Source organism: Pan paniscus, chromosome 2, assembly GCF_029289425.2.
Source record: "Pan paniscus chromosome 2, NHGRI_mPanPan1-v2.0_pri, whole genome shotgun sequence".
Taxonomy (NCBI): Eukaryota; Metazoa; Chordata; class Mammalia; order Primates; family Hominidae; genus Pan; species Pan paniscus.
Genome location: NC_085926.1, coordinates 93,562,757 through 93,577,205, shown reverse-complemented (window position 1 = coordinate 93,577,205; position 14,449 = coordinate 93,562,757). Strand labels below are relative to the sequence as shown.

The 14,449-nt window shown below is 36.7% G+C and overlaps 1 pseudogene; it reads left to right on the top strand.

Annotated features, from left to right (window-relative positions):
• LOC100993267 (bifunctional methylenetetrahydrofolate dehydrogenase/cyclohydrolase, mitochondrial-like) overlaps positions 1 to 12,985 on the top strand; it is a 104,751-nt pseudogene extending 91,766 nt beyond the window's left edge.
• The last annotated feature ends 1,464 nt before the right edge of the window (positions 12,986 to 14,449 follow it).

Here is a 14,449-nt window from a genome sequence, read left to right as displayed (position 1 = left end):
AATTGATCTAGCTATCTATCCATACTTTCACTTTTAAAGACACTCAATAATGGTGATAACATTGAATTTGAATTAATAAATATTAGCCTGCTCTGTCTCAAATGGTCTCTTTTCATATTATTAGCTTTGTTTAGGATATACTGCATTTACTAGTTTACGTATCTTCTCCATTTTTGGTATTTCTTTAGATACCTTCTGCTACAATTGCACATAAAAAGAAATAAAAGATGTCAGCAGAATAAAAACACATAGTAAAGTTCATGTGTTTAAAATTGAGTGGTATCATCACTGGAAAAACATAAGATTCATAGACTACAAAGATGTTACTGTTGTCACTAAAACAATGTGGTTTTATCTGTCTAAACTCATTTCCTTAACCCTCAAATATCTAGCTGTGCTTTATTTTACTTACTCATAGTTTGACAGTAAAACCCCAGAATTGAATAGACATTTCTGAGACTTCTAGGATTGTGATTTTTTTAATTCATTATTTGTTATATAAGCATTTATTGAAAATAAGCAGTGTGCTTCTTTTGGAAATATAATGGTGATCAAATCATAGAAAACCATATAGCATAAAATCTAGAGGATTAAGCAGAAAAATGTATTTAATGGAAGAAGTAAACATTGTTACCATCCCATATGGAAGAGAAACCACATCTGGGGCGGTGATCAGGAACCTCCCTACAGGGAAATAAGAAGTAGAACAAGTTTAGGTATTGATCAGGAATGTTGAAGGATGGGAGAGAAAATGGCTTTACCTTCTCTCTCTTTCAAGAAGAAAGAATTAGTAAATGCCAATGATAAAGAGAAAATATCAGATAAACTGAAACAGTATGACAAATATAAACAGCAAACTGAAGTAATAAGTGTAAAGTGAAAAATAATCCATGTAGCCTAAAATGATAAACTGAGCAAACGGTACAGAGGCATTTTGATTCTATCATAAAAGCAGTGTGATATCATTGGTAGAACAGATATGGTCAGGCTTGTATGAGTCACACCTCTCAGTTAACAGTGTGGAAAAAGGATTAGAAATAGTAAGAGTGGAATATGTGCTGTGAAATATAGAGAAAGCATAAAAGCGTATCTTTTTTTATAAGCTCCCCCATATGTATGTATGTATGTATGTATGTGCATTTGTGTATATGTATCCTATATATATTTCTTATTTTAGTCTACCTATGGAATGGTATATTGCTTATTGTAATCTACAGAAAAATGATACCAAATATACAACCTCTTCAAATTGTGCAACACAATTGTTTCGTTAATAAGTTCCACTTTGTTTTTTTCAAAGCATGCAGTTTTGGGATTTAAACACCCAGGAAAGTCATCTTGCCAACTAAACTTGATTTTGTCCTAAATTCACGGTTATAATTAATCCATTAGCCATCACTCATGCCAAGCAGCAGTCAGTGGATAGAAAGCAGAAAAATTATGTCAAATACATTAATTTCTAAATTCCATGATGTTTTCTAATGCTACAGTTACTTTCTCAAAAACACTTTGACATTTTGACAAATTTGTGGAATGATCTCTATTTCTCTTGCAAACAAAATGCATTTTACTCCAATAATTGATCATTTCACTCTAAATGATGATCAGTTCTGGTTGAATAAATGCAGTTATTTGACATCCGCCAACACTAATATTTTTCTTCCAGTTTTATCTTTACATCTTCTAGTCCAGCTATGGACTTTTTAATCTTCTTAAAAATAATACCTCATAATTAAAATAAGTTTAGTTGCCATATACCGTTTGCTATATATTCTTTTAATGGTCTTTAAATGCATTGTCCCTTTTAGGCAATTCATTTCTAGAAACTTGAATTGAAGCCTTACACATTCTTTTTTACATTTACATAACTGAATAGCTTAGTAAGTGTTGTTTTTCTACATTTTGTCTCATGCCTTCCTACTGTATCTGGGTTGCTTATCTACCTAGTGCCATCCTTGACTTTTTTAATTCATCTCTTTTATACTATTGCAGATTTTGAAAATAATGTATTCTTGTTAACACCTATCCACAGTTTGTGAGACATATAAAAGTTAAGCTCTCCTTTAAAAAGTTTGTTTTATTCAAAAGTATGAGACGCTGCAGTCTTGCTGTACTTTCATACTCATTTGGATATTTTTATATCCAAGTCTTTCATGAGCTCTTATATATATAACTTAATACTACCACAAAGTCATTTATATCAAATTTTCCAGGCAATTTTTAAACAATTTGTTTTGTAAAGAAAAGACTGAAACTCCAGGAATGGAAAGGAGTGTAGACTGAGAGAATGGTTGCAGGGTGGCCATGGTGGAATAGTTTTGGAACATCGTTAGAGCGGAAATTCTGTGTTGTAAATGCAAAATTACCCCCTGATACATAGCACATAAGATCTTTAGTCAAATGGATACTTTTCATAAATGTTAATTTTCCCTTAAAGAGTGCAATATATTTCCTAAATATAGCCTCATCAGGTAATCATTGTGTGAATAGAAGTGAAAATATACAAACTAGATGAAGTCGAAGGCTACCATTCAAGCATTTACTAAGAGAGGACTTTGCTTATTGCAACTATCCAAACTACTTGACTTTTATTAGTTTAAACAAGTAAATTTTATGAACTGGTTTTATCATAAATTTAGGCAAGCAGAACACTTTTCTCAACCTCTCTGCCATCAGTCTGCTATTTAAAATCTGCAAATACAGAGAAGCAATTCAATGGGAAGGCACCTAACTGTTGTATTAAAATCCTCTGTTTGTGTCTTAAAATTTGAACTAATATTTAGTACTGAGAACACGTAGACTATATAAAATAAGATGTTCACATATTATTTGTATTGAAATATGAAGTTTCTCAATATTTCACTTCTACAAAAATGATCAGGGAACTGTTTTTACATTTTCAGTCTTTGTTAGTGACTTATTCTCTTGGAAAGCTCTTAAGGTTGTAATAATATAATTGTCATCTTATTAAGTTGATTTCCTAGAACAAGCCACCTCGCTTTAGCGGCTACATTTGTATTTTCTAGATACTAAGTCTCAATATTTGCAGTTGGTTTTGTATACGAAATATTACATTTTGGAAAGAAATGAATGTGATCCCTTCAGTCAGTATAATGACTATAGTGTCATCTTACATGACTCACATACCTAGCCTTGGATTTACTTTCCAAATCAATTCCAAATCCAAGCTTTGACTGGATTTTCCAAAATAATAAACCCATCTTATGGTGCATAGGTCTCCAAAGAATTTTTCTGTGCATTTTGATGTGCTTTGTGTCAATGGATTTTTAGAACATATGCCAGTATATATACTTTATCATCTCCGAAAGTGACTAAGCAAAGCAAAGACTGAGTCTGATATCAAACATGTGAAAATAACTGTATTTGATTATAAAACAAATGAAAAAGAATTTAAAAAGTGACTCTAGTGAGTAGGGCAACATAACTTGGCAATCATCTCTATTTAAGTTATAAAATGATATCTTGCATGTCTACTTATGTGTATTCATTACTCTAAAGCTGTGTTGTTCAATATATTAGTCACTAGGTGTAAGTTGATATCGAGCACATGAAATGTAGCCAGTTCAATGGAAAAATGGAATTTTCAATTTATATTATTGAATTGACTATTTAAATTTGAAAACAAATTGTGTAAAATAAGTTTTTGATTAAACACAAGTTTATTGGTTTGGTATAGCTACATTTCACTTTGATCATTGCATTCTGCCAGATTTTATAGTTGTAGTTCATGTGGCAGATGCATAAGCAGTTTCTGGTATTACACATAAATACATCACTTTTCTAGAAAATGTTATTGCATTGTTTCAGTTTAAATGAATCTTTTCAACACAATGATTTAATGTTGTAATATGTGTATTTGAACATTTCACATAGCAGATTAGAGTGATATCTATGTAAATTCTCAGATTTTGATAATGTAATTGTAAGTACTAAGTATTTTAAAGTGTTTCTTATACTTATTTTCCTTCAAATTAAATTATTTTTCTCATTGAAGTAAAAAAGTATGGTCATATTTATAAATTTAAAACGAACCTTACTTCTGCTACAGAATTGAGTGGGGATACAGAAGCTACTACAGATTGAGCATCCCTAATCTAAAAATGTGAAATCTAAAATTCTCCAAAATCTGAAGTTTTTGAATGCCAACATAACACCACGAGTGGAAAATTCCACACCTGACACGTTATTTTTCCACTGTCTTAATGGCATGTCATATTTCTTACTGTTAAGTACTTATGTCTGAATATGTATAAGAAAATAATTGCTTATCTATAGCATAAAAATTCAGTTAGGAATGATGGGGATGTCAAATAACCAGAAGTGATCCAGATAGGTAGCTGAGATAGACACTTTTGCTTTCTGATGTTTTAATGTACACAACTTTGTTTCATGCACAAAATTATTTTTAACTTATTTTTAAATACTGTTTAAATAAAATTCTATTCAGGCTCTGTGTGTAAGGTTTTAGGTGAAGTGGTGGTTAAATAAATTATTATACCTGAAATAAGTTATTATTTCAGTTAGGGATCGGAACCAAGATGGCCAAATAGGAAGAGCTCCGGTCTACAGCTCCCAGCGTGAGGGATGCAGAAGACGGGTGATTTCTGCATTTCCATCTGAGGTACTGGGTTCATCTCACTAGGGAGTGCCAGACAGTGGGCGCGGGTCAGTGGGTGCGTGCATCGTGCACGAGCCGAAGCAGGGCGAGGCATTGCCTCACTCGGGAAGTGCAAGGGGTCAGGGAGTTCCCTTTCCTAGTCAAAGAAAGGGGTGATAGAAGGCACCTGGAAAATCGGGTCACTCCCACCCGAATACTGTGCTTTTCCGATGGGCTTAAAAAACAGCGCACCAGGAGATTATATCCCGCACTTGGCTCATAGGGTCCTACGCCCATGGAGTCTCACTGATTGCTAGCACAGCAGTCTGAGATCAAACTGCAAGGTGGCAGCGAGGCTGGGGGAGGGGTGCCCGCCATTGCCCAGGCTTGCTGAGATAAACAAAGCAGCCGGGAAGCTCCAACTGGGTGGAGCCCACCACAGCTCAAGGAGGCCTGCCGGCCTCTGTAGGCTCCACCTCTGGGGGCAGGGCACAGACAAACAAAAAGACAGCAGTAACCTCTGCAGACTTAAATGTCCCTGTCTGACAGCTTTGAAGAGAGCAATGGTTCTCCCAGCACGCAGCTGGAGATCTGAGAATAGGCAGACTGCCTCCTCAAGTGGGTCCCTGACCCCTGACCCCCGAGCAGCCTAACTGGGAGGCAACCCCCAGCAGGGGCAGACTGACACCTCACATGGCCGGGTACTCCAACAGACCTGCAGCTGAGGGTCCCATCTGTTAGAAGGAAAACTAACAAACAGAAAGGACATCCACACCAAAAACCCATCTGTACATCACCATCATCAAAGACCAAAAGTAGATAAAACCACAAAGATGGGGAAAAAACAGAGCAGAAAAACTGAAAATTCTAAAGAGCAGAGCGCCTCTCCTCCTCCAAAGGAATGCAGTTCCTCACCAGCAACGGAACAAAGCTGGACGGAGAATGACTTTGACGAGCTGAGAGAAGAAGGCTTCAGACGATCAAATTACTCTGTGCTACGGGAGGACATTCAAACCAAAGGCAAAGAAATTGAAAACTTTGAAAAAAATTTTAGAAGAATGTATAACTAGAATAACCAATACAGAGAAGTGCTTAAAGGAGCTGATGGAGCTGAAAACCAAGGCTCGAGAACTACGTGAAGAATGCAGAAGACTCAGGAGCCAATGTGATCAACTAGAAGAAAGGGTATCAGCGATGGAAGATGAAATGAATGAAACGAAGCAAAAAGGGAAGTTTAGAGAAAAAAGAATAAAAAGAAATGAGCAAAGCCTCCAAGAAATATGGGACTATGTGAAAAGACCAAATCTACGTCTGACTGGTGTACCTGAAAGTGACGGGGAGAATGGAACCAAGTTGGAAAACACTCTGCAGGATATTATCCAGGAGAACTTCCCCAATCTAGCAAGGCAGGCCAACATTCAGATTCAGGAAATACAGAGAATGCCACAAAGATACTCCTCGAGAAGAGCAACTCCAAGACACATAATTGTCAGATTCACCAAAGTTGAAATGAAGGAAAAAATGTTAAGGGCAGCCAGAGAAAAAGGTCAGGTTACCCTCAAAGGGAAGCCCATCAGACTAACAGCAGATCTCTTGGCAGAAACTCTACAAGCCAGAAGAGAGTGGGGGCCAATATTCAACATTCTTAAAGAAAAGAATTTTCAACCCAGAATTTCATATCCAGCCAAACTAAGCTTCATGAGTGAAGGAGAAATAAAATACTTTACAGACAAGCAAGTGCTGAGAGCTTTTGTCACCACCAGGCCTGCCCTAAAAGAGCTAAACATGGAAAGGAACAACTGGTACCAGTCGCTGCAAAATCATGCCAAAATGTAAAGACCATCGAGACTAGGAATAAACTGCATCAACTAAAGAGCAAAATGACCAGCTAACATCATAATGACAGGATCAAATTTACACATAATAATATTAACTTTAAATGTAAATGGACTAAATGCTGTAATTAAAAGACACAGACTGGCAAATTGGATAAAGAGTCAAGACCCATCAATGTGCTGTATTCAGGAAACCCATCTCACGTGCAGAGACACACATAGGCTCAAAATAAAAGGATGGAGGAAGATCTACCAAGCAAATGGAACACAAAAAAGGCAGGGTTTGCAATCCTAGTCTCTGATAAAACAGACTTTAAACCAACAAAGATCAAAAGAGACAAAGAAGGCCATTACATAATGGTAAAGGGATCAATTCAACAAGAAGAGATAACTATCCTAAATATATATGCACCCAATACAGGAGCACCCAGATTCATAAAGCAAGTCCTGAGTGACCTACAAAGAGACTCAGACTCCCACACATTAATAATGGGAGACTTTAACACCCCACTGTCAACATTAGACAGATCAACAAGACAGAAAGTCAACAAGGATACCTAGGAATTGAACTCAGCTCTGCACCAAGCAGACCTAATAGACATCTACAGAACTCTCCACTCCAAATCAACAGAATATACATTTTTTTCAGCACCACACCACACCTATTCCAAAATTGATCACATACTTGGAAGTAAAGCTCTCCTCAGCAAATGTAAAAGAACAGAAATTATAACAAACTATCTCTCAGACCACAGTGCAATCAAACTAGAACTCAAGATTAAGAATCTCACTCAAAACCACTCAACTACATGGAAACTGAACAACCTGTTCCTGAATGACTACTGGGTACATAACGAAATGAAGGCAGAAATAAAGATGTTCTTTGAAACCAACGAGAGCAAAGACACAACATACCAGAATCCCTGCGACGCATTCAAAGCAGTGTGTAGAGGGAAATTTATAGCACTAAATGCCCACAAGAGAAAACAGGAAAGATCCAAAATTGACACCCTAACATCACAATTAAAAGAACCAGAAAAGCAACAGCAAACCCATTCAAAAGCTAGCAGAAGGCAAGAAATAACTAAAATCAGAGCAGAACTGAAGGAAATAGACACACAAAAAACCCTTCAAAAAATTAATGAATCCAGGAGCTGGTTTTTTGAAAGGATCAACAAAATTGATAGACCGCTAGCAAGACTAATGAAGAAAAAAAGAGAGAAGAATCAAATAGACGCAATAAAAAATGATAAAGGGGATATCACCACCGATTCTACAGAAATACAAACTACCATCAGAGAATACTACAAACACTTCTACGCAAATAAACTAGAAAATTTAGAAGAAATGGATAAATTCCTCGACAAATACATTTTCCCAAGACTAAACTAGGAAGAAGTTGAATCTCTGAATAGACCACTAACAGGATCTGAAATTGTGGCAATAATCAATGGCTTACCAACCAAAAAGAGTCCAGGACCAGATGGATTCACAGCCGAATTCTACCAGAGGTACAAGGAGGAACTGGTACCATTCCTTCTGAAACTATTCCAATCAATAGAAAAAGAGGGAATCCTCCCTAACTCATTTTATGAGGCCAGCATCATTCTGATACCAAAGCCGGGCAGAGACACAACCAAAAAAGAGAATTTTAGACCAATATCCTTGATGAACATTGATGCAAAAATCCTCAATAAAATACTGGCAAACCGAATCCAGCAGCACATCAAAAAGCTTATCCACCATGATCAAGTGGGCTTCATCCCTAGGATGCAAGGCTGGTTCAATATATGCAAATCAATAAATGTAATCCAGCATATAAACAGAACCAAAGACAAAAACCACATGATTATCTCAATAGATGCAGAAAAGGCCTTTGAAAAAATTCAACAACCCTTCATGCTAAAAACTCTCAATAAATTAGGTATTGATGGGACGTATCTCAAAATAATAAGAGCTATTTATGACAAACCCACAGCCAATATCATACTGAATGGGCAAAAACTGGATGCATTCCCTTTGAAAACTGGCACGAGACAGGGATGCCCTCTCTCACCACTCCTATTCAATATAGTGTTGGAAGTTCTGGCCAGGGCAATTAGGCAGAAGGAAATAAAGGGTATTCAATTAGGAAAAGAGGAAGTCAAATTGTCCCTGTTTGCAGAGGACATGATTGTATACTTAGAAAACCCCATTGTCTCAGCCCAAAATCTCCTTAAGCTGATAAGCAACTTCAGCAAAGTCTCAGGACACAAAATCAATGTACAAAAATCACAAGCATTCTTATACACCAAGAACAGACAAACAGAGAGCCAAATCGTGAGTGAACTCCCATTCACAATTGCTTCAAAGAGAATAAAATACTTAGGAATCCAACTTACAAGGGATGTGAAGGACCTTTCAAGGAGAACTACAAACCACTGCTCAAGGAAATAAAAGAGGATACAAACAAATGGAAGAACATTCCATGCTCATGGGTAGGAAGAATCAATATCATGAAAATGGCCATACTGCCCAAGGTAATTTACAGATTCAATGCCATCCCCATCAAGCTACCAATGACTTTCTTCACAGAATTGGAAAAAACTACTTTAAAGTTCATATGGAACCAAAAAAGAGCCAGCATTGCTAAGTCAATCCTAAGCAAAAAGAACAAAGCTGGAGGCATCACACTACCTGACTTCAAACTATACTACAAGGCTACAGTAACCAAAACAGCATGGTACTGGTACCAAAACAGAGATATAGATCAATGGAACAGAACAGAGGCCTCAGAAATAACGCCGCATATCTACAACTATCTGATCTTTAACAAACCTGAGAAAAACAAGCAATGGGGAAAGGATTCCCTATTTAATAAATGGTGCTGGGAAAACTGGCTAGCCATATGTAGAAAGCTGAAACTGGATCCCTTCCTTACGCCTTATACAAAAATCAATTCAAGATGGATTAAAGACTTAAATGTTAGACCTAAAACCATAAAAACCCTAGAAGAAATCCTAGGCAATACCATGCAGGACATAGGCATGGGCAAGGACTTCATGTCTAAAACACCAAAAGCAATGGCAATGAAAGCCAAAATTGACAAATGGGATCTAATTAAACTAAAGAGCTTCTGCACAGCAAAAGAAACTACCATCAGAGTGAACAGGCAACCTACAAAATGGGAGAAAATTTTCGGAACCTACTCATCTGACAAAGAGCTAATATCCAGAATCTACAATGAACTCAAACAAATTTACAAGAAAAAAACAAACAACCCCATCAACAATTGGGTGAAGGACATGAACAGACACTTCTCAAAAGAAGACATTTATGCAGCCAAAAAACACATGAAAAATGCTCAACATCACTGGCCATCAGAGAAATGCAAATCAAAACCACAACGAGATACCATTTCACACCAGTTAGAATGGCAATCATTAAAAAGTCAGGAAACAACAGGTGCTGGAAAGGATGTGGAGAAATAGGAACACTTTTACACTGTTGGTGGGACTGTAAACTAGTTCAACCATTGTGGAAGTCAGTGTGGCGATTCCTCAGGGATCTAGAACTAGAAATACAATTTGACCCAGCCATCCCATTACTGGGTATATACCCAAAGGACTGTAAATCATGCTGCTATAAAGACACATGCACACGTATGTTTATTGTGGCATTATTCACAATAGCAAAGACTTGGAACCAACCCAAATGTCCAACAATGATAGACTGGATTAAGAAAATGTGGCACATATACACCATGGAATATTATGCAGCCATAAAAAATGATGAGTTCATGTCCTTTGTAGGGACATGGAAGAAATTGGAAATCATCATTATCAGTAAACTATCACAAGAACAAAAAACCAAACACCGCATATTCTCACTCATAGGTGGAAATTGAACAATGAGAACACATGGACACAGGAAGGGGAACATCACACTCTGGGGACTGTTGTGGGGTGGGGGGAGGGGGGAGGGATAGCATTGGGAGATATACCTAATGGTAGATGATGAGTTAGTGGGTGCAGCGCACCAACATGGCACATGTATACATATGTAACTAACCTGCACATTGTGCACATGTAGCCTAAAACTTAAAGTGTAATAATAATAATAAAAAAATAGTTATTATTTCAGGTATGGAAAACTTTTCAAAAACTTATCAGGAAAAGACCAGAAAAGAATATTTTACAAAACAAAAGATCTCAAAAAGCTATCAAACAATTGTCTATAGTATACAAGATCTTTCTACTAATATCAAAAATCAATTGATTCGAATATTGAAATAATGTAAGTGTTTTTCTTTAGCCTAAAATGAAACATGAAATAAAAAGCACTCTTCAATTAATACATTGGTTATGTTTTATTTCAATTTTTGCAAAGAAATGCTGTCAATTTGTGGCTTACATTATTCAACTTTTGTCATATATTATATCATTAACATATGTCAAAGAAGATAATCTGCTAGATATAAAGATGTTATTTTCTATCACAACGGGTGGTCCTCAGCTCCAACTAGACAACATTTTCTATTAATTAGAATTCTAAAACAGACTGCATTCCTCTTCACATTTTGTTCTACTATTAGAAACACATTGAAAATATACATTTTCTGATCAAACTTAATGAAAAGTTTCATGGATGTTCAGTTGTTAAAACCATTTAATATGTGTATGCGATATATAAATCATCAACAGGTTATGCAAACCTTGAAAGAAAAAGAAGGTAGTCAATTAACATTTTTGGGGTTCTTTTTGAGACAGAGTCTCACTCTGTCACCCAGGCTGGAGTGCAGTGGGGCAATCTCAGTTCACTGAAAACTCTGCCTCCCAGTTTAAGCGATTATCTTGCCTCAGCCACCCTAGTAGTTAGGATTACAGGCGTGTGCCACAAGCCCGGCTAATTTTTGTATTTTTGGTAGAGATGGGGTTTCACCATATTGGCCAGGCTGGCCTCGAACTCCTGGCCTCAAGTGATCCACCCTTCTCAGCCTCTCAGAGTGCTGGGATTACAGGCCTGAGCCATCGTGCCCAGCCAATTAACTTAACGATACTGTGTTCTCTACCAATGATTGTTGTTTGAATGGCAAAAAGTTTCACACAGATTTTCTGTACTGTAATTTCCAATTAAATATTTTCTTGAAACAAGAGAAATGCATGCCAATATTTGATAGTTAAGACCCCCCGAAATTCAACTGATTTATGCTTTCTCACCAATATCACAATATATGTTAACTAATATGAAGCTAAATTTAGTAGAAATTGAAATTTTTCACAATACAAATCTATGATAATAACATATTCCTCTAACAGGATAAATATGCAGAAGGTGTTTATTGTAATTGACAGTGTCATGTAAATTGGCTGCAAAACTACTTTTTTTCTAAGAAAATTTTGAGGAATGCTTTGCTGATATTAATAAACAGTTGATTTTAATTTATCAAATGCCTATATTTAAATTTAATGTTAACGCTACTGAGTTGACACAGTTAGTAGATTGATTTAACTTAGGAAGTGGTATTTTTGGAACTGTTACACATTTGCCTCTAAGTTAAATTTCCTCCTTCCAGGCATAGGCTATGGCTGTGGCTTCCCTCATGTCTGCGTTGGCTGCCCAACTGTTCTGTCCCCCGCAGAACTGCCGCCTGCGCTCTCGCACCTTCCACAGCACGGCATTTTGGAATCACCAGTGAGACAATTGTGAAACCAGCTTCAATTTCTGAGGAAGAATTGTTGAAGTTAATAAATAAACTGAGTAATGTTGATAATTAGATGGCCACCTTGTTCAGCTGCCTCTTCCAGAGCACACTGATGAGAGAAAGATCTGCAATGCCTTTTCTCCAGACAAGGATGTTGATGGCTTTCCTGTAATGAATGTAGGACAAAAGTGTTTGGACCAATATTCCATGTTACCGGCTACCCCATGGGGTGTGTAGGAAATAATTAAGCGAACTGACATTCCAACCTTAGGGAAGAATGTGGTTGTGACTGGAAGGTCAAAAATTGTTGGAATGCCCATTGTAATGTCACTGCACATACGTGGGGTGCATGAACGTCCCAGATATGATGCCACCGTTACAATATCTCATGGATATACTCCCAAAGAGCAGTTGAAGAAACAGAATTTTTGCAGATATTGTAAGATCCGCTGCAGGAATTCTAAACCTGTTCACAATAGATATAATCAAGGAAAAAACAGCAGTTATTGATGTGGGAATAACTAGAGTTCAAGATCCCGTAACTGCTAAACCCAAATTGGTTGGAGACATGGATTTTGAAGGAGTCAGATAAAAAGCCGGTTACATCAGGCCACTTCCTGGAGGTGTTGGCCTCATGACGGTGGCGATGCTAATGAAGAATACCATTATTGTTGCAAAAAAGTGCTGAGGCTTGAAGAACAGTAAGTGCTGACGTCTAAAGAGCTTGGAGTAGCCACTAATGAACTATTGTGTCTTCTATGTCACAAACAGCACTCCAAGCCAGCTCAAGAAGCAAAGCAGGCCAATAGAAAGACAATATTTTTTATTTATTCTACTGAAGTGGTTTAAAATGATGCTTTGTATTTATTGAAAGCTTAAATTGGAGGGTGTTTGTGCACAATAGCTCTGCAGTACCTCACCAGGGAGCATTCCACTATGCAGAGGCTGTATCTAGCCAAGAGCAGCCATTAACCCAGTGATGAACCTGGGAGACGTGTCATATTGAGATGGATATTTAACTCTGTCAAACCATCTCGGTTGAATATTTGCCTTCATTAAGACTGCGTTTCCCAAATGCTATTTCAATAAGAGTTGATACTGATTTTAGGCACCAAAACTTTTGGGTTCAACTGACCAAACCAAAGGAAAAGTGTTGCTAGACAAAATTAGGGAAAAGGTGAAAGAGGAAAATATGGTAGTAATTGAGTAGAAAAAAATTCCTCTGATTTATATGTGCATTGATTAGTAACCAGATTTATCTAAGTAGGACTGAATTGGCTAGGATAAAAAGAAAAAGTACATATTAATCCTTTTCCTAAGCTGTCTTTTTGAGGCTTAGTCAGTCACTGGGAAAATGTTTAAGATTGTTCCTTGATATTTGTCCTCATTTTATGTATGCTACCCTTCAGTACGTTCTCCCCATTTTAGATTTCTAGGATTGAAAGGCTTACTTTATAAATTAGTCATGTGTATTGTCATATTTGGCTTTGCTATATACTTTAACTTCATTGTCGAAATTTTGTACTGTTAGGGAATATCTGTATAGTTTATTTAATATATGTTAAAACCTATTTTTGAAAAACAAACTTGCCTTGATAATCATTTGGGCAGCTTGGATAAGTATGCAACTTACTTTCCACCAAAGAATTGCCAGCTTTTCTGAGATGTATCCTGTTGATTTTTTCAGAATTTTTTTTTCTTTTTTGAGAAGGAGTCTTGCTCTGTTGCCAGGTTGGAGTGCAGTGCCGTGATCTTGGCCCACTGCAACCTCCGCCTCCTGGGTTCAAGCAAATCTCCTGCCTCAGCCTCCCGAGTAGCTGGACTACAGGCATACACCACCATGCCCAGCTAATTTTTGTATTTTTAGTAGAGATGGGTTTTCACCATGCTGGCCAGGATAGTCTCGATCTCTTGACCTCGTGATCTGCCCGCCTTGGCCTCCCAAAGTGCTGGGATTACAGGCTTACAGGCGTGAGACACTGCACCCAGCCCAGAAGATTTTTAACAGTCTGAGTTAATATTAAATTTAATCACACTCTCTGAATGTTATCTATTTCTTTTTTAATCAAACAAAGAAAAAAAACAAACTTAAATTTCATTTTAAAACTGAAACTCATTTTGTTCATGTGGATACAAATACTAAAGCAAAATTTTTTTCTTCATATTGATTCATTTATTGGAAAACTTTTGAGTATATTTGCAACAACTCGCATATGTGAAATTACTTTTTCAAACGTAAATTCATAAAATCTAAATACACATAAAATGCTTTCGATGAAAATTTAGTATCTGAATTAAAATAAGCTGTAAATA